A 26509-nucleotide genomic window follows, 5' to 3' on the forward strand; every position below is an offset into this window, starting at 1 on the left:
AAAAAGAGAAAGACACTCAGTAACTAGCAAGATGGGAATTTCTTACCCTCATAGAGCAAAATAGTCTGGGGCCAACTGAGAACCAGGACCTGGAAACCCCAGAGGAGGGGCCATCAGGCAGGTTCTGTAGTCATGGAAAGACACAACTGATTGAGATGTGATTTCACAGCAGAGACAAAACAGGGTGGAAACACCCCATTTCTCCTTCTACCAGTCCTCTTAGTTCCTGTCAGCATGTCCCATTGACAAGCCTCATCCAGAATCCAGAGGGCAAGTAAGGGCCTATTCTATATTCTGCAGATGGCATCCATCCAAGGGGATACAGAACAACAGGCCAGAAAAGGACAGAGAATAGACAGGGGCAGGGAAGTCAAAGAGAAAATAATCCTCACTTCTGCTTCATTCTGATTTATTCTCCATGTTTTCAGCTTAGATGTTGCTTTACCAAGGAAGTAAGAATGGCTTAGTTTTCTCTTTTTTTTTTTTTTTTTCTCATTGCTTCCGGTGTTTACTTCATGATAACATATTTAATACTTGATTAAAGTAACTTACAAATCAATACCATATCTTCATTGGTGTTATTTAAACAGTATTAAGCAAAGTCTTACACATAATAGGCATTCAGTGAATCTTTGCAAAATCACCATTTCTAAAGTCTTCAAAATATTTGTTCTAGGAGTAGATCGTAATTTACTTGGCCTTCCTCCTGTTGTTTTTTTTATTTCTTAACAATATCTTGTTCATTGTTTCAGTGTTAGCCTCTTAGATGTGGTAAGTCATTCTCAAAGTTCTCTAGTTGAGTTTACAACTCTGACGGCAGAGGCTCTGTTCACGCACATCTCTCTGGATAGTGTAATATGTACACACATGCTTGACCAGGCAAGCTTTGGTAGACATGGGATCAGAAACCATAACAAGTGTTGTCAGGTATCTCCAGTGTTCCAAAAAATGTCTCCAGGTTCTCCTCTATCCCGACAGCTCTTTCACATGCAACAGAGGAGTTCTCTTAGTTCACAGAGAAAATAGAATTCATTAAACTGTATCTCCACAGCCTTGTGCCAACAAACCATCAAACCGACTACAATTACTACAGCCCCACTAGGGGGATTCTAGGAGCACTGCCTGCCTGCTTCCTCGCACTGGGTGAGAATTCGCCCCCGTCCTTGACCTACTCTCCCTGCTAACTCATTCTCTTAGACTAGATTGTAGTAAATCTTCCTTAATGCTCTATCCCAGGAGATTTGGTGAAGGGGGATGGAAAAAACAGGCAGTGGGAGTTTGTAGGTCTGGATTCTTGCTATACTTTCTCCACTGACTGATTGCGAGACCCTGGACAAGCACTGCCCCTCTCTGGGTAGTTTCCCTTCTATGATAAGACATGATTTTTGTGGTCTCAGTTCTTTCCAGAGGCTAAGGACTGGGGTCAAATTCTATCTTGATCATAGGTAAACCGGCTGTTCTTCATCACAGTATTCTTTCTCTCACCCTTCAATTTCCTTGCCTTTAAATTGGGATCATTAAATCTAGTTCACAGGTTTTCTTTTCTTTTGCTGTTGTTAATGTTCATGGGCTATTGTCAGGGTTAAATAAAATCAGGTGGTAAAGTAGTTGCTCAGTGAAAGTAATGGTCAGGTTGTCGTAGACATGGTTGAAGTAGTAAGACTGATCTGCGAGGATATTGTAAGGATAAGCAGGTAAAACAACAGGTAAGGAGTTGGGGAAGGAGGGGAGGAAGGAATCAGGGAAGGAAAGAGGGAAGAGTTTGCAGAGAGAGAGTGTGTAGAAATGTAAGGAAATATAATTTAAGTCAGGGCTTTCCAGTTAAAGAGGCCACAATCCAATTTAGCTTCCTAAAACTTTGAGGTGGTGTGACTTCACCATTTAGTGAAAATGTGTATTATAAATAGGCATGTAAATGACTCAGCATGGGGGCTGAAAGTTGGAGGCAGCTTTTGGCAGAGGTAATAATGAAGTGAATCCCATTAGTGATGGAAAGGCAATTAAGAAAAACCTCAATGAAGCTCCAGATCTGAGCATTCAGCGGAAAGATTGGGATTTTGGAGGAAAAAAGGTTAAGCACCGGGAGGCTGTTTATAATGACTTTAATTAGATTGAAAATGAATCGTTTTGCTCTTTTTATCTCCCCTCAAGTTTGCTTTTTAAGTAACAGAGCATCTGTAACAACACTGAGGTGCATTTGTCAATTGCAGGGATCACCTGTAGGAGGTGGTTAGCGAATGGCAGGGATTTCATGATATGGTTACGCTTCCTTCAAGAACACGAGCATTCTAGTCATTTCCATCAACAAATCCCAGTGCTTAGACAGTACACTTTGTTACTGAGGGGGACCTTCTTGTGACTTGACAATATTAACAGGGCACTTACTCCCTAGTAAGACTCAGGCTGAACATTGCCTTAAATCCCTAGAAAAATGTGACACAATATCCAAATTATTGTTTAACGTGGCACTTTGAGGGACGGGGAGCCCTTGGATGTTGGTATTTAGAAACCTGGTAGAATAAAGGGAAGGTATTGCATAAATTACTTTTAATCTTAAAATTCTGTATCACATTTGTTGATGTCAACAGAGAAATGAAATATCTACTATTGTTATTACAGATATTAGATGACAGTTGAAATTTACAAAGTGACACATCTTATGCTAAATTCAAGAAAAGATTTTGATTAAAGTACTAATGTCCTGTTATACAGATAAGGAAACTGAATATCCACCAGGTTAAGTGATCTGCCCACTGTCTCATTGGATGGTAAATGGCAGAGACAGTACATAGACTGAAGCTTTACATGCCTTTTGTGCACATTCCCTCACTATACCATGACTGAGTCATAAATGACAACTGGATGTACCCATTAGAAGTGATCCTGTGCAGCAAGGGAGAAACAAATCCAGTGGCTTTTCTTATACTCTTCAGTGTGTAGTTAGAACTAGAGCCCACCTGCAGAGGCCACTGAGGACACCTGACTAGGTATATGGGGAGGGAGAGTGGATCCTATTGAAATACTTTTCATTTCACTGTGGATCAAAAAATAATTTTATTATTGCAATGATTGAAAAGTATCAGTTATTGTTAGTTTTAAAAGTAACCTGGAGGTTGGACATCCCTTGCCCAGCTGGCAGATAAATTTCCATGGCAACTGATTATTAGGCAGAGATTGATTCTAGAGGCAGACCGTCTACAGAACACTGATTTTCAGCCCTGGCTGCACATTAGAATCCTTGGGGAGCATTAAAAAATACCGAGGCCTGGGGTCTGCCCCTAGAGGTTCTAATTTAATTGGTTTGGAATATAGTCATGGCATCAAAGATTTTTTAGGCTACTCAAATGATTTTAATATGCCACTTGGTTGAGAACTACTAGTATAGAACAAGATTTTTAAAGATTATGTATGGTCTATGTGATTTCACTACCTGGGAGAATTTCAAGGGGTTTCAGCTATTCCAGCCCACCCTTCCATCCACCTATCCTTCCTTCCTTCCTCTCTTTCTTTTCTCTTTCACTCTCTCTTTCTCCCCTCCCTTGCTTCCCCTTCCTTATCCTTCCCCTCTCCTCCCCTCTCTCCCCCCTCTTTCCTCACCTTCCTTCTCTCTCTCTTCCTGCCCTCCCTCCCTTTCTTCCTCTCTTCTTTCCACAAATACTGATCACTCATTTTGATGCATTACCTAGTGTCACCCCACCCATCAGTGTAGTTGAAATCTCCTCATCTCCCACCTGGAATATATGCCATCTTTCTAAGTGGCCTCCATGCCTGCTCCCTATAATACAGTCCCACCCATCTGGCCATGTATTTCCTTAAAAAGGTTCACTGCTTAAAACATCTCAGTAAATCTCTTCGATAATTACACAGAGAATAAACGGGAGACTTCATAATATGGTACGCAAAGCTCTTATCATCTGGCCCACTTCATCTTCATTTGAAGTCCCAAAATAAGGAAGCAACACGTAATTTGATGCTGAATAGGAACAAAGACCAAGATCTGTTAATATCCAGGACAGTATGGGCACCATCCTGCCCAGCGTTTCACAAAACATTGGATTGGGTTTTGATACTAGTAGTACTAAGAAATAAGCCAGTGATTGAAAATGCTTATGAATGCCCTGCAACTGAGTCATTAGAGGCCAATAAGTAACAACTGTTAATTATTCTCTTGGCAGAAGCTGTTTTTTGGTTTTTCTTCCTGAAGGAGTGAGGACATGGTTGGAACTCTTGATCTTTTCTTTCATTGGAAGGTAAGGGCAGTGTTGCAAGTGACAGTTCTTTTGAATCTGAACTTTTGGTCACGTTTTCTTCATTTTATCTGTGGTCCTTTTATTGGAAAATACTATAGTAGGCTTCTCGCAAAGCCCTGAAAAATTTTCAGATCTGTTGTATTCCTGTGTTTTAAAAGAGAAAATGTCAGGAGACGAAAATGAAATCTTTCTTTGAACACCACTGGTCACTAAAAATTATGTGATTTGAGCTGATTCTTGGCTAGGCGTCAGAAGGAAACTTACGATGAGCTCAGTCACTGGGGGGAAGGGTCTGTGGTATGACAGTGGGCAGAGGCTAAATGACATCAGTTTGTCCTGAAGGATTTGGAGACTTGTGTTTGGTCTGGACAAGCTTTGACATTCAAAGGAGTTTGATCTGATGTATAGTCTTTCTTTCTTCCTTCTTCTTTTGTTTCTTTTCTTTTTTTTTTTTTAATCACATTGCTTTAATTTTTTAATCACATTGCAGCAACTGATCTCCCACAGCCAATTTGAAGTTTAGGACTGGGAACTGTAAGCTCCAGGGAAGTAAACAAAAGCCTAAATGAATGACTCTGATCCCAAAGAAAGAGATTAGAACAAAGTAGGAGATAAAAATAAATAAATAAATAATAAATAATAAATAAATAAATTCAGTCATCTGTATTGTGTGAACAAGGCAGCAACTGGAGAATGCTTGGGATGAGTTCCCTAAACGCATCCCAGATTATGCTACCAAACACAGGGTAGAAAGTGAAATGTAAATCCCATTTTCTTGGGAGGCCTGAAGCTACTACACACTCCACCTAGTGATTTGCAATGTTGGGCAACTTCATTGTCTCTGTGTCCTGGTGCCCTTTTCTGTCAAGCGGGATGTGATTGTAGCACCTCCCTCACAGACCTGGGTGCTGGGAGACTGAGGCCCAGCATTGCCCTTCCTCCTCTCAGTGACCAGCTGGCCACACTGAATGAGTCAGGCAAAATTGCATCCATTTGGTAATGTGCTTTCTGATTGTAAACTGTTTCTTCGGAACAATATTATAGTATAACAAAGTATACAAAAACATTAAACAGTATAAATTGATCATGCCCAATGTCAGCTTTCTTTTCACACATTTGCTTTTTGAAATATGAAAACTAGCATCAATCCTCAGTGATATTAGTAAAATCATATGATTTTGTTTTCTGAGAGTTTTCTTCTTATTTATGAGTCTCAAGTTTGGGCCTTAATTTTGGTTTTCTTTTTATTCTTTTCTTTTTTTTTTTTTTTACATTTTTAAATTAATTATTTATATTAACATATAATGTAGTATTTGCCCCAGGGGTACTGGTCTGTGAATCATCAGGCTTACACACTTCACGGCACTCACCATATCATATACCCTTCCCAATCTCCATAACCCAACCACCCTCTCCACACACCCTCTCCCCCCAGCAACCCTCATTTTGTTTTGTGAGATTAAGAGTCTCTTATGGTTTGTCTCCCTCCCGATCTCATCTTGTTTCATTTTTTTCCTTCCCTACTCCCCAAACCACCCCCACTCTGCCGCTCAAATTCCTCATATCAGGGAGATAATATGATAATTGTCTTTCTCTGATTGACTTGTTTCACTCAGCATAATACCCTCTAGTTCCATCCACGTCATGGCAAAAGGCAAGATTTCATTTCTTTTGATGACTGTATAGTATTCCATAGTATATATATAGCACATCTTCTTTATCCATTCATCTGTTGATGGACATCTGGGCTCTTTCCATAGTTTGGCTATTGTGGAAATTGCTGCTATAAACATTCAGGTTCAGATGCCCCTTCGGATCACAACATTCGTCTCTTTAGGGTAAATATCCATTAGTGCAATTGCTGGGTTGTAGAGTAGCTCTATTTTCAACTTTTTGAGGAAACTCCATACTGTTTTCCAGAGTGGTTGTACCAGCTTGCATTACCACCAACACTGTAGGAGGGTTCCCCTTTCTCTGCATCCTCATCAGCATCTGTCATTTCCTGACTTGTTAATTTTAGCCATTCTGACTGGTGTGAGGTGGTATCTCATTGTGATTTTGATTTGTATTTCCCTGATGCCAAGCGACGTGGAGGACTTTTTCATGCGTCTGTTGGCCATCTGGATGTGTTCTTTGCAGAAATGTATGTTCATGTCCTCTGCCCATTTCTTGATTGGATTCTTTGTTCTTTGGGTGTTGAGTTTGCTAAGTTCTTTATAGATTTTGGATACTAGCCCTTTATCTGATATGTCATTTACAAATATCTTCTCCCATTCTGTCAATTGTCTTTTGGTTTGTTGACTGTTTCCTTTGCTGTGCAAAAGCTTTTGATCTTGATGATGTCCCAATAGTTCATTTTTGCCATTGCTTCCCTTGCCTTAGGCAATGTTTCTAGGAAGAAGTTGCTGCCCCTGAGGTCAAAAAGATTACTTCTTATGTTCTCATCAAGGATTTTGATGGATTCCTGTCTCACATTGAGGTCTTTCATCCATTTTGAGTCTATTTTTGTGTGTGGTATAAGGAAATGGTCCAGTTTCATTCTTCTGCTGGGGCTGTCCAATTTTCCCAACACCATTTGTTGAAGAGATTGTCCATTGGACGAATGTCCACTGCTTTGTCAAAGATTAGTTGACCATAGAGTTAAGGGTCTCTTTCTAGGCTTTCTATTCTGTTCCATTGATCTATGTGTGTGTTTTTGTGCCAGTACCATACTGTCTTGATGATGACAGCTCTGTAATAGAGCTTGAAGTCTGGTATTGTGGTGCCACCAACTTTGGCTTTCTTTTTCAACATTCCTCTGGCTATTCAGGGTCTATTCTGGTTCCATATAAATTTTAGGATTATTTGTTCCATTTCTTTGAAAAAAAAAAGGATGGTATTTCTATAGGGATTGCTTTAAACGTGTAGATTGCTTTACGTAGCATAGACATTTTCACAATATTTGTTCTTCCAATCCATGAGCATGGAATGTTTTTTTTCATTTCTTTATGTCTTTCTCAATTTCTTTCAAAGAACTTTATAGTTTTCTGAGTACAGATTCTTTACCTCTTTGGTTCTGAATATAGCTGTGATGTCCATCTGGTCTAATGTGTCATATAAAGCCTTTATTTCCTTGTTGGTCATTTGCTTGAATAATTTGTCCATTTCAGTGAGTGGGGTGTTAAAGTCCCCTACTATTATTGTATTATTGTCTATGTCTTTCTTTGATTTTGTTATTAAGTGGTTTATATAGTTGACTGCTCCCATGTTAGGGGCATAGATATTTAAAATTGTTAGATCTTCTAGTCAGACAGACCCTTTAAGTATGATCTAGTGTCCTTCCTCATCTCTTATTATAGTCTTTGGCTTAAAATCTAATTTATCTGATATAAGGATTGCCATTGCAACTTTCTTTTGATATCTGTTAGCATGGTAAATTGTTTTCCACCCCCTCCGTTTAAATCTGAAGGTGTCTTTGGGTCTAAAATGCATTTCTGGTAGACAGCATGTTGATGGGGTTTGGGTTTTTATCCATTCTGATACCCTGTGTCTTTTGATTGGGGCATTTAATACATTTACATTCAGGGTAACTATTGAAAGATACTTAGTGCCATTGTATTGCCTGTAAGATGATTGTTGCTGTATATTGTCTCTGTTCCTTTCTGTTCTACACTTTTAGGCTCTCTTTTTGCTTAGAGGAACCCTTTCAATATTTCCTGTAGGGCTGGGTTGGTGTTTGCAAAATCTTTTTAATTTTTTTTTGTCCTGGAAGCTTTTTCTCTCTCCTTCTATTTTCAGTGATAGCCTAGCTGTATGTAGTATTCTTGGCTGCGTATTTTTCTCATTGAGTACTCTGAATATATCATTCCAGTGCTTTCTGGCCTCCCAGGTCTCTGTGGATAAGCCTGCTGCCAATCTAATATTTCTACCATTGTATGTTACAGACTTCTTGTCCTGAGCTGCTTTCAGGATTTTCTTTGACACTAAGACTTGTTAAGTTTTACTATCAGATGACGGGGTGTGGACCTATTTTTATTGATATTGAGGGTGGTTCTCTATGCCTCCTGGATTTTGATGCTTGTTCTATATTATATAATAATAAATTCTCTATTATAATTTGCTCCAGTATACCTTCTGCCCCTCTGTCTTTTTCTTCTTCTTCTGGGATCCCAATTATTCTAATATTGTTTCATCTTATGGTATCACTTATCTCTCAAATTCTCCCCTCATGGTCCAGTAGTTGTCTCTCTTTCTCAGCTTCTTTATTCTCTGTCATTTGGTCTTCTATATCACTAATTCTCTCTTCTACCTCATTCATCCTGCAGTAAGAGCCTCCATTTTTTATTGCACCTCATTAATAGCTTTTTTTATTTCAACTTGGTTAGATTCTAGTTCTTTTGTTTCTCCAGAAAGGGATTTTATTTCTCCAGAAAGTGTTTCTCTAATACTTTCCATGCCGTTTTCAAGCCCAGCTAGTACCTTGAGAATTGTCATTCTGAACTCTAGCTCTGACATATTACCAATGTCCATATTGATTAGGTCCCTAGCTGTCAGTACTGAATCTTGGTGGGGTTTTTTTGTGGTGAGTTCTTCTGCCTTGTTATTTTATCCAGATAAGAATATATGAATAAGAGAATAAAATACTAAAAGAGTGGCAAAGACCCTGGAAATATGTAAGCTAAGCAAATCAGAAGAGATCCAAAACCAGGGGGAGAAGAAATGGGGAAAAAAGAAATAAAAATTAAAAAATTAAAAATTAAAAAAATTATATATTATGTTCATATACTATATGTGATACTATATATATATATATATATGACTGATGAATTAGACTGATGAATAGAACAGAGCCACCTACTTGAGTTTGGGTGTTTTTTGGTGTCTTAGAGGAATCTATCTCCCAAAATTTTAAAGAAACAAAAACTTACATATATATACAAAAATAAGGGTAAACACGATGAAGGGATGGAATATGACTGTAAAGATGAATCCTAAAAATGGAACTGATAAGTTTGTTGGAAATAGGAAAAAAAAAAAAAAAAGAGGAGGGAATGTGCTCAGACTGGAGACTAGAACAAAGCCGTGTGCTAGGTTAGGGTGTTCTTTGATCTATTAGAAAAAAATTGTATCCCAAAATTTTTTAGAAAAAAAAAAAAAACCTGTATGTAAAATTTAAGGTTATACAATGAAGAGAAAAAATGTGACTATGACAATGAAGTTTTAAAAACATTTTTTTAAAAGGTATCATTAAGATAAACTGGTTAAAAAAGTGTTAAAAGAGGAAAGAGTAAAAGTTAAAAAAAGAGAATAAGAAAAAAATAAATTTAAAAGATTAACTTTGCAAGACTAAAGGATCATGGAGGAAAAGCCATGAATTCTACGCATTGCTTTCCCCTAGCTCTGGAGTTCTACTGTTCTCTTTGATCGTGAGCTTGGTCTTGGCTGGATGTTCTTGCTGATCTTCTGGGGGCTGGGTCTGTTGCAGTGACTCTCAAATGTCTTTGCCTGAGGCGGAATTGCACCACCCTTACCAGGGACTGGGCTAAGTAATCTGCTCAGGTTTGCTCTTGGAGCTTTTGTTCCCTGAATGCTTTCTGTAGAGCTTTGGAAGACAGGAATGAAAATGGCAGCCTCCCAGTCTCTGGCCCATAGGAGATGAGAACTCAGGGCCCCATTCCTCAGTACACCCTCAGAGATAAGCAGTCAATCACTCCTGTCTCCCTGGTTTCCGGCCGCACTCCGTGCTCACCTGTCCTGTGACCAAGCATTTCTGTCTCTGGTGCACGGCCCTGTTTGGAGTCCAAACCCAGCAGATTCCTGCCATGCTGCTTCTCCCAGAGGAGGAAGGTGAGTCTCTCCAGATCTGCCACTTGTGGACTCCCTGCTCAAGGAGCAGTGGTCCAAGTGTGCCTTGGATCATGGTTTAAGGTTACCCCGATCTGAAAGCACACTCTTCGGCTCTGTCTCTGTAGTCAGCGTCTCTGTAGTCGGCTTCCCCACTCTGATACTGGCAACTCTGCCACACTCAGACACCCACAGATCAGACACACAGATCTTTCTGTGACCCTGCAGGACCTGAGACCACATTGTCCCTACAAGCGCTCCACCTCTGCTTATCCTCTGGCGTGATGTCCCTCGGTGGAGCAGACTTGTAAAAATTCTGATTTTGTGCTCCACTGCTCTGCCGCTTGCCAGGAGCCACCCCCACCCCCGACCATCTATCTTCCCATCACTTTGGATTCACTTCTCCACACATCCTACCTTTCAGAAAGCATTCGATTTTCTGTTCCTAGAATTGCTGCTCTTCTTCTCTGCTATCTCCTGTTGAGTTTGTAGGTGTTTGGAATGGTTTGATAGCTTTCTAGCTGAACTCCTGGGATCTGATGTCTTTTCAGCCTGCTACTCTTCTGCCATCTTGCCTCTCACTCTAGGCAGGTATTTTTTTATGTTGCTTTTTACTCTGTGCAATCTGCCTGGGGAATCTCAGGCCCAAGGATTAAACCACTACTTGTCATTAATGATTCTCAGAGGTTTATCTCCCACAGAGAATATCTACTGATCTTCTGCCAGTCCTTAATAGGCACACCTTTTATAACTGCATCCCACTGAACTCATCACTTTTGGTTTTCTTTAACCAGTTTTTGGACCTTTTTACTCTCTTTAGCAATTTCCACCCAGAAAAGAAATGCAGTCAAGTGAGACTAGATTTGCTACAAATGAGCTACTACATATGGCACAGAAACTAATAAATACCCCAAGTGTGTTTGGAAGTATTTGTGAGAACTAACTGCATGGTTAACCTGAACAAATGGGCAGAAAATAGTTCTTTTAGCTTCTGTGTGCTCTGACACAGAAAGGAGATGGGTATTGCCAAACCACCATTGCAGGTGAAGAGTGTGACCCCAACATTCACCCAAGCTTCAATTGCATTTCTTCTAGAGAAGATAGGAAAGCTTACAGGTGTCTAGATGATCCATCAGGATGGAGTTGGGCTGGCAGGTTCTAGCATCTTGAGCGGTTGTAGTGATTATGAAATAAAAAAGAATATAGGTGCACATTGCAGAATGTACAGAATATATGTAGAGTTTGGGGTTGAGAATGAGAAAGTTAAGGTCCCCTAGGATGGGCATAGAGGAATCTCTAGGGAATCATGGATTGTCAGAAACCAAAGCAGTGTTGTGGACTACTGGACTGATTTGCTTTCTGGCACAATTACTGCATATTTATAAAAGGCTAAAGATGGGCATAGCATTCTTTAGGCTCATAGAGAGGAAGCATTAGATGAGAAACACTCTCATCTCTCTCACTACTAGGGCTTTCAGTATGAGGCCAACGGGGTGGACAAGGGAACCAAACTGAGAGACAGCATGGACTAATTTTTTATTTCACCCCTGGTCATAGGACCATGGTTCTCATGCTTCAGTGAGTATCAGAATTGCATGGAAGACTTGATAAACCACAGGTGTGGAGCTCCACCCCCAGGAGTCATAATTGAGTAAGTCTGGGGTGAGTCCTGAGGATTTGCATTTCTTTTTTTTTTTTTTAAGATTTTATTTATTTATTTATTTGACAGAGAGAGAGAGATCACAGTAGGCAAAGAGGCAGGCAGAGAGAGAGAGGGAGGAAGCAGGCTCCCCACTGAGCAGAGAGCCCGAAGTGGGGCTCGATCCCAGGACCCTGGGATCATGACCTGGAGCTGAAGGCAGAGGCTTCAACCCACCAAGCCACTCAGGCGCCCCAGGATTTGCATTTCTAACGGGCCCCAGGCAGATCCTGATGCTGGACCACTGATCCTGGGATCCACGTTTTGAAATAATCTTTCTCCTGTCTTTTCTCTTTCCCAAAAGGGTAGATATGGCCTAGGTTAAGGAACCTTTCTGCTAATCAGCTTAAGGAAGTGAACTCTGAACAGACTCAGAACTCCAGTCTTTCACGTGAACATCTGAAATCTAGCTAAAACTCCAGGATAATTAGAGATAAAATGGAGAAACTTGTAGAGGTGAAGAAAATCATCTAGGGGCAGAGGGAGGATTTCAACCCACATATCTTAGCACCTGATCTAGGACTGTGTCTAAAACACTACTACTTATGACTGGGAGCTCTGAAACCAGTGACTCCTTATGGCCAAGATTATAATGAAAAGAAAACAACTACACTGTAACTCTATTCTAGTATAAACAGCGGGAAGTGAAATTAAGTTAGGGAAAGCTGATGGCCCCTTACTGTCAGTGAGAACATTGACAAATCTATTTAAGAGACATTCATTTCAAGCCTGGACAAACTCATCTCTCCTTCTTGTCTTTTTCTTACCTGGGCCATCTGGATGCATTCTGCTTTCCCAAAGACCTCTGGATATGTTGACTTGTTTCATTTTGTACAATATAAAATATAAAAGCAGATTTCATTGATGAGGAAAGCTAAATTTATGTCATCAGCAGCATCAGTAATGTTCAGGTTTATATCTTGATACAATCTGTCTACTTGTATCATATAAAATATTAACTTTTCTTTTTCCACATATAACTGCTAAAGTAAGCAAAAACAAAATAAAACAAACAAACAAAACCAAGAGGAATGGGTGTAAAGAGGTGTCTCTCTTATTGTCTCTCCCTAAACTATACCTTGGTTCATGCTTCCCCACAGATTCTCATCTTCTCCATGTTTTTTTTTTTTTTTAATCACGATATATTTTCCCAAGATAATATAGTCCTAAGGGAAATTCTGGTGCCAGCTGTTCTAATAAAGCATTTATTTCACCTCTGCCATCTTGTACTTGGATTGCCAATGAGGTATAGTAAAAGTGTTCCTAGGATAAAGACCTAAAGACTTTGATATTGAGTTGGGATCTTTTGCTAACTAGTTTCTACTAATATACCATTTATTAGATTCTCAGTCTCTTCATCATTACATTGTAATTAATTACATTGACCCCCAACCAGGATTGGAAGGAGGAGATTGTACCCATATAAAATTCTTTGTAAACTGTAAATGCTATAAAAATAAAAGGCATTGTCATTAGTTCTCAATTAGGAATCAGTAGAATACTTTTCCTCTCCTTTGCTCTTCTCTGCCTCCTATCCAGACAACTTCAGCTCATTGTCCTCCCTTTCAAAGGGATCTGAAATGCATTGTTGGTTTATTCCCCAGAAGCAATGAACACTTCCCAGTATAAGGAGCCACTTAACATGCATGAACAGGCATTGGTACAGAGCTCAACACGGACTTCCTACACTGAGGTCCAGACAGAGGGTGATGACTCGTCTTATTCTTCTGCGGAATTCTCATGGAGAAAAACATTAAGTCTTTTCTGCTGACTTGAATTGAAGGAAAAAGGAGTGGATTTTAGAAACTCTGTAAGAATTTTGACTTGACTCTGCATTACTTAAAGGGGCCATACATTATCAAGGCAAGTATAAACCTCGCCAATAGTCAGCTTCTCTATTAGTGCCATGCAGCCTACCAGGGAGAGGGATGGGAGCTTCCTGTCCATTATTTATTTGAGTTATTGTGACAATCCTGCGTATTACATATTGGTATTTTTACATCACCAATGCAACAACTAGATTTCATAAGATTAAATAGCTTGCCTTTAGTCATGGAGGCATTGAATAGCTGAGCCAGTCTTTGCCCACATTTTTGGGCTACACTGGATGGAAAGGCTATGTAGTCAAGTGGTTCAGAGTGCATAATGTGGGAGTAAATTGTGTGGGTTTCAGCTCCCACGTTGCAACTTAAAAGCAGTGTGCTTGAGAGTGTTATGTAATGTATGCATCATTCAGTTACCTTTATTGTAAAAAGGGATGGTGTTATTTTTTTAGGGGTAAAATAACAAAGACTAAATGGGTTGAAACTTGCAAAATGCCCAGTGCATACAAACCTCTGATTCTAATTTGTTATTATTAGCATATATAGTAGTTTTGTCCTCTAAAGCTACTATAAAGTTATCCATTTATTCAAGAAAGCTTTACGGGACATCTTCTCTTTGCAGGTGCTATGCCGGTAATGAAAGGTCCCAGTGATGTGATGATGACTAGGTGATGGCGTGATTTCACCTTTAGTTAGTTCCGAGTTTTGTGAAGGGTCAGAAACTATTACCATAACTTAAATTCTTCAAGAGAGTCATGATCATACAGCAGTGAGGAGAAGGATGGAGAAATTAAATAGACTTAGCAGGAATCTGGCAAATCCTCACAGAATTGGTAGCTTTTAAGTTAGAACCTGGAGTGTTCATTCAGTGTAACCTAAAAATTGAAATTTTACAGAGAGACTAACCACATAAGTGAATCCATAGGCATACAATGACAGGCATGTTTAGAGAGTTTGCAGAAGGAGAAAAGCAATGAACAGAAGGAAACAAGAGGTAGAAATACAGTTGAGGTACGTTGCAAGCCATGGGGGGAATTTGTAATTAATCCTAAAAGCAGTGGAGGAACACTGAGTATTTGTTAAAGATTTGATTATTTAGAGAGAGACGGAGTGTGTGTCCTAGCTGAGGGAAGGGGCAGAGGGAGAGGGAAAGAATCTGAGGTAGACTCCTCCTGAGCACAGGACCCAGTGTGCAGCTGGATCCCAGGACTCTGAGGTCATGACCTGAGCTGAAAGCAACTGACTCAGCCACCCAGGTGCCCTGAAACACTGAAGTATTTTAAGCAGAGGAGTGCCACCATCCAATTTTCATTTTCCCTTTAAACTTTTTTCTCTTTCAATTTCTACCACACCTCTTTCCCCTTTCCTTTACAAATAAGATTTAAGAAAGCTGATTGATTTCGTAGACAATGTCACTGATAACAATAAAAAAAAATAGATGTCGTGAAAAGTGTCAAGGGGAAGTTGAAAGCGGGCAGACTATATAGGGTGCTCTCAGCAGACGAGAAACTGAGTTAATGAAGATTTGTCAAATCCTATGTACCAGGTATCATTCTACAAGACAGGAAAACAGTACTTTAACAAACACTCTTCTGCCCCTCATGAACCTTACATTCTGGTATAAGGAGACAGAGACTAAATCAGTAGGTAAAAAACACATGTATATTTATGTGTGTGTGTGTGTTTAAGATTTATTTATTTACTTGAGTGAGAGTGAGGGCAAGCAGTGGGTGGGGGGGGGCAATGGGAGAGGGACAATGTCCAGCAGACTCCCCCCACTGAGCAGGGAGCCAGATGGGGCTCAACCTTATGACCATGGGATCATGACCTGAGCCCAAACTAAGACTCAAACACTTAATAGACTGAGCCACCCAGGCACCTGCCCCTGTGTGTGTGTGTGTGTGTGTATTATATCAGATAATGACATGCTGTAGATAAAATAAAAATGAATCAGGGAGAGGGGAGTTGGAGGGTTGCAATGTTAAATGGTGAGGTGGCTGGTAGCCAGGACAGGTGTCCCTCAGAAGTTGTAGGTATGATTTAAGCAAAGACCTGAGAATACGAGGATTGATCCACACTGATATTTGAGGGAATAACATTCCAGCAAGGGAAGCTGTAAGTCCCTGGGGTAGAAATAGGGACTATGAGCAGAACAGGTTAATTGAAGTATAATCAGCAAAGGAGAGGTAAATGGACTTTGGGGTGGATGGAAACAGATGGTGCAGAATTCTATAAACTGCTGTGAGAGTTTTGGCTTCTACTTTAAACGGATGTGATGGGCTATAAAAGGATGGCTCAAAGAATTTTTAAAAATTTCATAGACATAGGAAAAGACTGATTATTTTGTAACTACTAGTAGTCACCAAAAGCAGCTCCAAACGTCCTTTATTGATAAATGTCCTGGAAATTACCAAAACCTATTTTAAATCTTTTAGCCAATCAAAAACAATGTACCTTAGTGAATAATATCCTTTGCCAGTCCCTCTTATCTGACAATCAACCAAAGGACTTAGTCCATTGTACACATTCCTGAGTGCAGACAAACCAACAGTCTCACTCACAGTGATACTCTCCCCCTTACATCAACCCTTCAATACTTGGAAAAGTCTACCACTCTTTGAAATCCTTACATATCGTAGTCTGACCAGCAAACTCTCTCTTACTTTAAGTAAGCCATAAATTCAGCTTTGTGACTTTGCTTGTTAGTTTGCTCCACAGATTAAATGGTGGTCTTGTTCTTAAAATTCATGAGGGCAGGAATGCTACAGATATGACCTATAGACACTCTCCCTTATGCATCTCCAGCCATACAGGATTGGGAGCTATTCAGTGCTTAAAAAACTCATGTTAGTGAGTTTGGCTGGGGAGACATGGCTGGGGGAGAGAAGTGTAACTAGAGAAGTGGTATTTGAAGTGAATTTGTAAAATATTGAGGTGGTAGTCAGCAAAATATTAATTGCATAAAGAGTGGAAAAGAAAATGAAAACTGAAAAATAACTCCAAGGTTTTCTTATTGTTACAAATGGATAGGTAGAATGGAGTGTCAATAATGGAAATGAGCGCAGGAAATAAAGCAAACTTGAAATGTAAAGAGACTCTTGGACATGTTGCGTTTAATGTCCATTCAGGATCACTAATAAGCTCTTGGAAATACATTGTAAAGTATTTCACTGCAGACAGATTTTAACATTGAGGTCAGTGGTTCACGCATTTACAAGTCACTGAAAAGACATTTGCAATAATGAATGGAAGAGGGCATAGATGGTTACATAAATGTCTGAATAAGTGAATAAAAGTATGTGGGAAAAAAACAAATATTTGAAAGTTGGGCATACAATTGCTATTCCCACCAAAGATCCTAAAGTAGCTTTGAGGGTTAGTTTGCATATTTGGGAAAAAAAAAAAAAAAGGAAAGAAAAACCATATTGCATTAGCAGCGCAGCCTCAGCCTAACCAAAAAGGAAAACACACACACACACAAACACAAACCTGTAAACGGAGTTAGACTTAACTGACCTTTGTTGAACATGCCTTCACATACTAGGTCTCAGTAATTCTATAGCATGTCAGTCAGAGTAGACTTGGACAGAGGAATCCAAAAAGATCCAAAACAGTTTTCATCTCCGTCTGTCAAAATTAGCCAGGGAAATAGCAAAAATGAACCAGTTGTATTCAGTCTGCCTCTGCAGCTTTCTGATGGCTTCTCTTGTGAAGCAGCCCATTCCCCTGCCTTCCCCATTGTAAGCCAATAAATGTGCACATGGATCTAAATATTCTCCGTGAGGAATCAGATGGCTGGTTTTTGCTGAGCTCTGGAATTTCCGTGAGCAAATTGAGCAACTTCTAAATTGTCGAAGTTCTCACCTTTAAGAAAAAGGCAGGTTAAGTAGCTAATGTGGTAATCAACCCAGGATTTTGCAAAACTCTTAAAGGGATGCTTGTTAATCTCTTCTTTAATATATTCGTTCATTCAGCAAGTTTTTAGTGAGTACTACCCCAGCGCTAGGTATAGGGAATACAAAGGTAAGCAAAATCATGCACGGTTCTTGCTCCCACGTGACTTAGTTTCATGATGGCCCCAAGGTATTTGTCAGTATTTACAATAGCTAGATGAATGTCATACAGTCTCATTGACAATTTGCTTTATTGCCTTCTGGCTAAAATTTTATTCACTCAGTAAATTTTACTCAGTTAATCTCATGGTATCTGTAGCTTAAAACTCAGGCTTTCAGAATGTAGATGTGTAGGGGTAAGAGGGCAACAGAGGCGTCCATGGCATACACTGTGTTTGGAGCCCCTGGATTATGTATGTAATTACATGTATGAGCAGAGTGTGCCTAGTGTTTAGGGACTTGGACTCCAGGATCAGGATAAAATGGGTTTGAAACCTAGATTATCCACTGATCGGTTATTTGGCTCTGAGCAATTCGCTTATCCTCTGCAAAAAAAACCCTAAATTTTATGTGCCATTTGGTGGGATCATTATACACAAGTTATGTGGTTCCCCTTACAACTCTGGAAGTAGACATTATGATTCCTTTGGACAGGTAAGGAAACTGAGATTGAGAGGAGATTACAAAAGACTCAGAGCTTATAACTGGTGGGTCAGGATGCAAACACAGGATTTTGACTTCAGGTCCATCTTTCTGTTTATCATCACACCATCTTTGTATCACTGGCATCTCATCTTTGTGTCCCCTGGCATGCCCCGCACAGTGCCAAGCACTGGCGCCACTCCTCCCAGCACTTATGAAGAAGCAGCTCCTCCCTGGTGAGGAGGAACCTTACCCTCTATCCAGCTCTGTGAGTTTTGGTTTCCCTATCATAGGTGTACTTTTGTAACACCAATTAATGTTCCCCTTCTCTGAATTCCGAAACTGCCACAGCCTCTCCTCATTGTCAGCGTATATCTTGGAAACCTCATTTTCAACGTGTTCTCCAATAACAGCAACAATTATTCTTAATCATTATTTATACTAATTTGATGCTTCAGTGAGATTATGTATTATGCCTGTCCTTCCTAATTTTTTTCTTTTTCTTTTTTTCTTTTTTTTTCAAACTGTAAGTGAGAATCAATGTAATGGATTGATGTCAAGTTTTAGGTAGCTATTAACATGACTAGGGTTATCTAACCTTATTACGTTGATTGTAGTTTCTCTTCTGTATCTTCCAGCAAACCCTCAAATTGATTTTAAAATGCTGCTATTGACCTAAAGACTCTTAACAACAGGAGGTTTAAATGCCTTTCATTGTTATGCTTCCTGCTTATAATACCAATTACTGTTCAAAGTTTGTAGCAGGAAACTTAATTCCAGTGTAGATTTCAGTACAGAGTCAAGGGCTCCATGTCTCCTATGGACATAGATGGAGAAGAGGGGTGACCTGTCATTCAATTCCAACTGTCACACATGGAAGAAGTCCCCTTTCCCACGTGCCTGTCGAGGGCCATCCAGTTTTTCTCAAATGTTGTTTAGGGACTGCTGACTCAAAGAGAGACAGGAGAGAACTTGGGCTAAGGGCTCAAAGGACCTGAGTCAAAGCCTTTGCTCCGCTACCAGCTGATTTTGTGGCTTTGAGTAAAAGGCCTGATCTATTTGAAGTCTCAGTCTCGTGATTTGTAAAATCAGGATATTAGACTCCATCTCAGGAAAAGTAGTATTTTCCTTAAATAAGAGTCAGTGCTTGAAGAGTACCAAAATTAAATACATAATTCATAATTGTGTGTATGACTGTGTGCTTGTATTTGTGTGTGTGTCACATGTCTCTGATCTATCAACCTTCAAGCTGTGCCTACCAAATATAAGAACTGTGGCTTCTCCTCCTCCTCCTCCCTCTGCTACCTTCTTCTTCCTTCTTTTTTTTTTTTCTTCTTTAATTTCATCACAGAAGGGTTCACTATAGTAGCTAGAACTTTAGCTGAAAGAGGAGGAAACCCCACTAGGTCTAGCTTGAACAAAGAAGGGAATTAATAGGTTAATGCAGGCTTTCACAGAACAAGCACACTGTACCATTATTTTCATTTGTTCTTTTCTTTTTTCAGGTAGTTGGTTCAAGTCTTTTCTTACATTGCAGATTTACATTCTTTAAATGTTAGAATATGTGTGTTCCCAAGTTTTGTTCCTTTGCGGCTCAGTCACCAAGGACGTTCTGCCTCCATTTAGAATCTCAGCTAAAGACACCAGTTGCCCCACAGACCAGACACTGGTCACCATGTCTATGCAGAAGGGTGGGCTGGGATGGGACAGTTTTCTGAAGAAAGTTGATAGACGAAGCACCCTGTGGACAGACATTACGTAACAAAATGGTTATAGAAGTGTTCTTCTGACATTTCACTTTACCTTCTTTTAAAAACGCTCTCTTTCTACCAATCCGATTTTGTTTTGTGTTTCAAAAATGTTATGTTATACACAGTTCCTGTTCAAAACGATGAGTCTTTTTAAATCTATTTCTTTTTAGACTCTGATGTTTTCCAAGTATTTTACAAATACTACATGCACCGCAATCATGCTACAGATTGAAGTTATTAGGTGAGGAAATTTCAGGTAGGCTTTTAAAGAAATGGTTCTGGCCCTTGTCCCTCCTGCCTGCATTTTACTGTCCTCTGCTCAAGTGCCCTAACTAGACAGTGAGTAGAGCCTTGCATTGCTCAGAGTTGCAGAGGCCTGTCTGCCTTTCTACTTTCAAAAACCTGCTAGGTTAGCATAGGAGATTCTATTTCCCCATCCTCCATGCTTGGTGTGGTTGTGGAAAGGGTCGGAAGGCATGGCCTACACATAGCTGTGTGACCCTGTGCAAGTAACCTCAGTGGCTGGTTCTCTTATCTTCAGAATGAAAGAGGATGGGCATCCTGAGTGGCTCAGTCAGTTAAGTGTCTGCCTTCAGCTTAGGTCATGATTTCAGGGTTCTGGGATCCAGCCTGCCTCAGGCTCCCTGCTCAGTGGGGAGCCTGCTTCTCCCTTCCGTCTACTCCTCATCACTCATGTTCTCTCTCTCTCTCTCTCTGTCTCTCAAATTGAAAACCAACAAACAAAACAAAATGAAAGGGGAAAAGGAGTAGACTTCTGCTTAACTTGTTCCATTTTTTCTAGGCATGTTAAATGCTAACTTCACTCTAATCCTTCAAAATAGATATCAAAATTACTAAATCTTAGAAATCAAAGAATCACCAGCTACCAAGTAAAAAGAGCTCTAGGCTTTAGTCAGAAAGTCTGGATTCAGATTCCAGTTCTGCTTCTTATTAGCTTATTGGCTTAAACTGGAACAATTACTTTATATGTCTCATTCCAGTTTCTTTTCTGTAAAATGAATATAAGCAGACTTTCTTCGAAAGTCTCATGAGAGTAAAAGATAACCTATTACGCATCTGCAAGAGTGTCTGTCGAGCAGTGAGTGCTTAAGGAATAGCTGTAGTGTTAATGTTAGTGCACATGTCTGTGTGTGTGTGGGCATGTACATGTGTGTACACATGTGTGTGTATGCATGTGTGCACCCACACATGTGTGTGCATGTGTGTGTACACACCTATGTGCCTGTGTGAGTGTATTATTAAGGAAACAAATCTGGCTCCTGCTGACGCTGGCACAGCCCCAGAGCAGTGAGGATTTAACCACAAACCAGCACATACAGTAATTCACAGCATTTGACTTTGTAACTTCTCTTATATAGCTCTTATTTGAAATGACTATTGTTTTTGTCTACCTATAAATACATAATATGTATGCTGTGGCTGTCCAGATGGACAGTAACACAGTCTGTCTCTATATCTCATTTTCAGTTGTAGAATAGGAATGCCATTTATGGGGAGTGGCTTTAACAGGGAGCCCTCATTTTTGAGGAACAAAAAAGTGAACTTTGAGTATAGCTGTTCTATAAGCCATACCAAACCAAAAATATACCTCAATTTGGAGTGAATATTTACGTGGGCATGTTCTCTAAATGCAATGATAGATGGTTATTTTTCTCAATTTATATTGATCCATGTAACTCATTTAATTATTGATTAATTAATTTTCAAGGACTGAAGTAGAAATTAGAAAAATGATACAATACCCCAAATTATTCAATTGAATATTATTAATTGAGCATTCAGTAATTATACCATGCCACATGAGTCCTTCCATGATACTTTATATGTGTTTTGTCTTTAAACACTATAATGGGATCTTTGCTATAGATGGTGGCTCCACTGATAAAGAAAAGTTAGAAAGGTAAAGTTTAGAATGTTTTCAAAGATTAGGGACTTGCCCAAGGCTAGAAAGATAATAATGGCAGGGCTACTTTCTCAGGTCTGTCTAGATACAGAGTTCTTAACCACCATGTTAAATAGTACCTCTCTGTATTGCAATAATCCTGTGATAAATTGAATTAGGTCTTAAGGATATAATATCCCCAAAAAACAGAATTCTTGTCCTTAAGGAGGTTAGGCTCTATAACTGTACTACCCACTATGGTAGCATGTTGAACAATTGAAATGTTGCTAGTTTAAATTGAGACACGCTGTAAGTGTAAAACACACTGCATTTTGAAGACTGTACCAAAAAAAAAAAAAAGAGCATAACATACCTTATTGACAAGTTTTATATTAGTTACATGCTCATATGGTATTAGTTAAGTAAGATATATTACTAAAATTCACTTCATCTGTTTCTTTTTTCCTTTTTTAATAGAAATTATAAAATTACATATGTGTCTTGCATTTGCCAGTGGGGGTTGAAGAGGCAGTAAACAGTCAGCTTTAATGCATTTTGAATAGTTTCAGAAGACACAAGCACATGGGAAAAGCCTAAAGAATCATGAAGTTTCCTGAGAGAGATGTGAGCTGCAAGTGAATAGTTAGTACCGAGATAAAAAGAAGCAAAAGGTATTTCAGAAAAAGAAAAGAAAATATTTCATTCAGAAGTGAGAAATAGCCCAGCACATTTAGGGAACATCAAGACATTCAGTTAGGAGCAAAGAGTAGGAAGACAAACGTGGCAAATGCCTCTCGGCTTATAAAAGGAGAATTTTTATTATGAAAGACTGGGAGCTATTCAGTACTGGGGATTTTGAATATAACAAATTCCACATGTATCTGTGTAAAGAAACTTTTTCCACCAAGCAAATACTGGCCCTTTCGTCACAGCCACCCTTGACCTCATTAAAGGATATTAAGGAAAGCTACTAGTAGTGTTATTGATTAGAATTTTGGACTTGCATAAATCATATCTTCTGCTTTTTGTCAAATACATTTCTTGGGTCTAGTTTTCTTTCTTTCTGTCTATAAATGATCCAAGCATAATTAAGTTCTTAAATCAGGTGCACACACACACAACACACTCACCCAAACAACTATTAAAATTGAGATGTGTAAAGATGTTGGAAATCAATATTGTATATAATTCTAGAAGCTTCTCTCTTGTCTTCCATTTGAGTGCCTTAGCACACACATTTCACTCCAGTGAGGAGGCATGCTAATACTCTTCTAAATCTGGGATAGAGCAGGACAAGCCCATTATTTTTCACAAGAAATCAGGAAAGATCCTGCTTTTTGGAGTGTCCTCCAAGAGGATACACCTAATCAGAGAACCAAAAAGCTTTATGGAGAGACATTTCTGTAGGAAAAAGAAAGTCAAAAGATCAGGTTAAGAGGTTATAAATACATTTTCTAAAGCCTTCTAAAAGAGTAAGTTGTTTCCCAATGAGTGTCCCTAAAGCACTTAATTCTTGCTTCCAGCCTATTCACTTCTGTCCTTATATAGCAATTCTTTAAGTTCTCAAAATTATCAAAACACTTAGGATATCCCCAGTGTTCCACAGATACTTATATGAGTGCAAGAAAACATGAATGAATGAATCAGACAATCAGTCAGCTAACACATTAAAATCCTGGCTCTATCTAGAACTTAACTAAGTATTCTTGAGCAAGTAACTATAAGTTTCTGGATCTTTTTTGTTTGTTTGTTTGCAAATAGTGTGACCAAAGAGTTTCCTTATAGACTTAATTTTCTGTGGTCCTATGCATTCAGGATTAATCTCTTCTTTAGCTTAATAATTAAACACACACACACACACACAATAAAATAAAAGAAGAGCAGTAACCCTCCTTCCTGCCAGATTTGAAATCTATTTAGTAAGAAAAGTATGCCAATGACTTTTCTCCCTTTCTTTTATTCCGAAGCCCATCCTTCCATGAGCAAATAAACAGTTTATCCATATGGTTTTCCGGGTGTTTTTTTTTTTTAAGATTTTATTTATTTATTTGATAGACAGAGATTACAAGTAGGCAGAGAGGCAGGCAGAGAGAGAGGAAGGGAAGCAGGTTCCCTGCTGAGCAGAGAGCCAGATGCAGGGCTCAATCCCAAGAGCCTGGGATCATGACCTGAGCTGAAGGCAGAGGCTTTAACCCACTGAGCCACCCAGGCACCCCTGGTTTTCACTTGTTGAGAATATGTTTTAAGTATATGTCCTTAAAGCTATTTAGGTATTTTTTAAAAAATAGAGGGAGAGTAGAAACATGAAGTCACAAAAAATGATCACTTTATTTCAAAAGACTCTCAAGAATTTTCTCAAACTATGTAGGCATATGCCACCTCCGTGTTTCAAATAAAACCTAGAACACAAACACTCAGTACATACCACTTGATAACATGTGAAGTGAAACAGGTATACTTGAAGGGAAGTTTCCCTGTATTTGTATGCAGCTTTCTAAATTATTGTGTATTTGTGGAGTCCCTAAGTGAAAGCATTTTCCATTTTCATTTATTCTTCCCCAAAGTTCCTTGGGATAATTGTAACTAGTATTTATTCAAGATCAATTTTAGAAGAAATAAGTTACTTTCTATAAGACACAGACTTGTGAAAAATATCTTAAGTCACTCTTTTTATGTTGACTGCTTCCGAATTCAGAGCTGAAGTTATTTTATACACTGCAATTAAGTTGAAATGGTGATATAGTGGTTTAATACCTTTTACGAAATTGCCATACTTCTGACATATCACATATTTTCATGCTCTGAAAAACTCTAGCACAGTAAATTACTGTGCGAATCACATAGCACCTATTTTTTTTATAGAACAGAAATTTTCATCAAATTTATTTATCCATTCAGTGCACATTTACTGATCAACTAGGATGTGTCTAGATGCTTTAATATAAAGATGAATACTAGAGCTTCGGCCTTCAAGATTGCACTCTTTCATAGGGGATGTGTGTATATATGTGTGTGCACATATCCATACCACAAAGAGAATATTAAAATAGTTTGTTGGATAATTGATAGAAATTGGTAGAAGGGCAGAGAACTGCATTATTTAGAACTTTCAGAGAATCAGGAATCAAGACAGCATTAGACATACAGGAGATATATTGAGGGAGGATTGGAATAAAGCTTTAGATCAGGATGCAGGTCTGATGCCTGTAGAAGGAGAGAGAAAGAAGACTTGAGATAGGAGGCATCTCTCATTGCATCTGAATTCTTAAAAAGTTCATTCAGGACCATGGGGAATCCCCAAACCAAAGTCTTTCCGTGGAAGAGTCCTACTTTTTGTTAGAATAGGCCTGCCGTTATACCACATATGTGTTCTGTCTCTGGCTGGGAGCAACCTGCACTAAGCATGAGCTTGACAGGAATGCACCTGTGAATCCAAAGGGGCAGAAGCTGTGGCTATCAGTCAAGCAAGCTCTCCAGAGCTGGAAATGTGAATGGCTCATTTTCATGGTGGATCCAGATATTTAGACCATTATAGGAGATTAGTAATATCTTCCTAAAAGAGATGTGATATCTCTGTGATTTAAAGGTGGATACAGAGATGCTCGGATGAGGGCTGATAAGGGGCAAGTTATTCCAACAAAGAGGTAGAGCTCAAGTTAAATCACAGAGGAATGGAAGAGCTGGTTATGGAGTTAGTTATTAGCACTTTGATATTGGTAGAGTGTGAAAAGTAAATAAGGCAGGAAGTGGTAAAACATGAGACTGGTGAGGTCAAGCAGAGGCCAAATAAAGAATGAATTTATTTTGCAATATAGTTATCCAGTGGGAAATGAGGAGCCATTGCAAGGATTCAATCAAGGAATGTCATGATTATATATGAAATTTACTAAATCAATATAGTAGCTGCTGAGAAGGATAGACAAGAATTGGGAAAACTAGATCCATTTGGAAACTATTTTAGTAAGGTTAACACCTGTATCAGGACAGTGGTCAATGGAATGAAAAAGACAAAGGGTACATGATATAGTTAGGATGGAAACCACATCAGATGCGATTGTGGAATGTGAAGAAAGATTTGAGGATGATTTACAGTGGTGTATCTCAGATGTCTGGGTGGATGATGATTTAATAACCAAGTTAAAAAAATAAGTAATAAGGAAGTGGTATCAACAAGTGTGTACAATGTGACACAGTCAGTTGACTGAGTACCGAACTTTGAGTAACACCAGTTTCCTTAGATGGAGAGAAGAGAAAGAGCCAAGGAAGAGATGTCATTAGGGAGATATGAAGATATTTTCGATGTGGTAGAAATACAGTATTTATAGGAGCATTAGGTTTCAAGAAGAGCAGAGTGCATTGTGGTATACAGTGGTGCAGCTAGAGCTGCTAGTACTGCCTTGTGAGAAATGATCATTACACTTTTAGAATTTTACAAGCCAGTTGTTAAGTGTAGCTGTTACTAAAAATTGAATGATATAAACTTAAAGTAAATAATTTTAAAACAGAGGTAATGAATATTCACATCTTATTTTCTAATTATTTTATTCAATTTTTCTATTATCTACGATCTCAAGGTTATTTATGTCTCATATCTATAATGATGAAAATACTATAAGAGTGTGCTATTGCATTTCTCTTCCCAGCTCCATGTTCAGTGATATTATATTGAGAGCTTGAAATCAGCCATGCTAGGAATATTTTTATCATGGGAACTGACAAATGCTC

General features: G+C 39.0%; 1 protein-coding gene across 1 annotated transcript in view; it reads left to right on the plus strand.

Annotated features, from left to right (window-relative positions):
• Positions 1–26509, plus strand: part of TENM4 (teneurin transmembrane protein 4) — a 2938802-nt gene that overhangs the window by 1305313 nt on the left and 1606980 nt on the right. Inside the window, exon 6 of the mRNA XM_047690277.1 lies at positions 4176–4250. The gene's annotated coding sequence lies outside the window, so the exon portion shown is untranslated. The remainder of the gene's footprint in view (positions 1–4175; positions 4251–26509) is intronic.

This window comes from Lutra lutra, chromosome 10 (genome assembly GCF_902655055.1).
Source record: "Lutra lutra chromosome 10, mLutLut1.2, whole genome shotgun sequence".
Lineage (NCBI taxonomy): Eukaryota > Metazoa > Chordata > Mammalia > Carnivora > Mustelidae > Lutra > Lutra lutra.